Raw genomic sequence first — 1,294 nt, forward strand, 5'->3', positions numbered from 1 at the left:
GCTCTCAGAACAATCAGTCTCATAGGTCAGTTTTGAGTTACAAAAATTCACTTTTTGTTCCATAAGGCAGTTGTGTTTTCATATTCTGGTTAATTGGCCATAACCTTTGATCGAATACAGATATTCCGATGTGGTTTGCTTCATTGCATTCAGCATTAAATTACCTTTCCAATGATATATAACATGATGGTATTATTCATATAAACCTGGATTTTCACAATTTTGGTCACTAGTGTCAAGTTCAACTTGTTGCCCCCCCTAAAGCTTGATGCCCTGCGCCACTCTCTTAATCAGCCATTTTCAATCACTGTGCCGTGGCACACTGGTGTGCCACGGATGGTCTGCCGGTGTGCCACTGGAATTTGGGGGAGGATCATTTGTTAGTAGGGCCACTGGGGGATGTGAGCCCCTGCTGTCAGTGTGGTGTGCCTTGTCAATTTCCAAAAAACTGATGGTGTGCCTTGACAATTTTAGTGCCTTATCAGTGTGCCTTAAGATGAAAAAGGATGAAAATCACTGCTCTTAATCATTGCTTCACTCTGTGGTTTAGGTTCATGGGACTAGCTTTGCCAGAGAGGCACAAATAAGCATTCACTTTGCAACACTGTTTCCTGTTGGTGCAACACTAAATGCAAAATCCCGTTGACTAGGGATCAATTTTTTTTTTCTTCAAAGCTGGGACAATCTTGGAATATGCTAAGGCAAGAGGGCCTCCTAGCATGTGCAGAGTACCTTTCTTGAACTGCTGAGTTATTGCTAGGGGTGCTTTTTTTGTTTTTTGTTTTTTTGTTAAAAACACAAAACACTGCCATTTTGTGTTTAAAATCTCCAAATAAAAACATATAACACTGCCATTTTGTGTTTAAAATCTCCAAATAAAAACACACAACACTGCCATTTTGTGTTTAAAATATTCAAATAAAAACATAGAACACTGCCATTTTGTGTTTAAAATCTCCAAATAAAAACACTGTCACTTGGTGTTAAAAATATCCAAATAAAACACAAAACACCACCATTTTGGTGTTTAAGATATGTTCCAGAAATTAAAATAGATTACTTTTCCAGTTTAAAAAACTGGCTGCATCTGCTGATAGTGTATCACCTAAGTCACCTACCTGGTACACTTTTATAGTGTTTAAAATTAATACAAATTAGAGTTTAGAATGGAATTAGAACTTGGAATAAAAACACAAAACACTGCTTTCTGCTTTTCAAACCACAAAATCTGGGGGGGGATGTCGTGCCCTGCCCAGATGGGCAGTGCCAGTTGGTAGACAGGGGTGGGTCTGTC

The sequence above is a fragment of the Tiliqua scincoides genome, chromosome 5 (assembly GCF_035046505.1).
Source record: "Tiliqua scincoides isolate rTilSci1 chromosome 5, rTilSci1.hap2, whole genome shotgun sequence".
NCBI lineage: Eukaryota > Metazoa > Chordata > Lepidosauria > Squamata > Scincidae > Tiliqua > Tiliqua scincoides.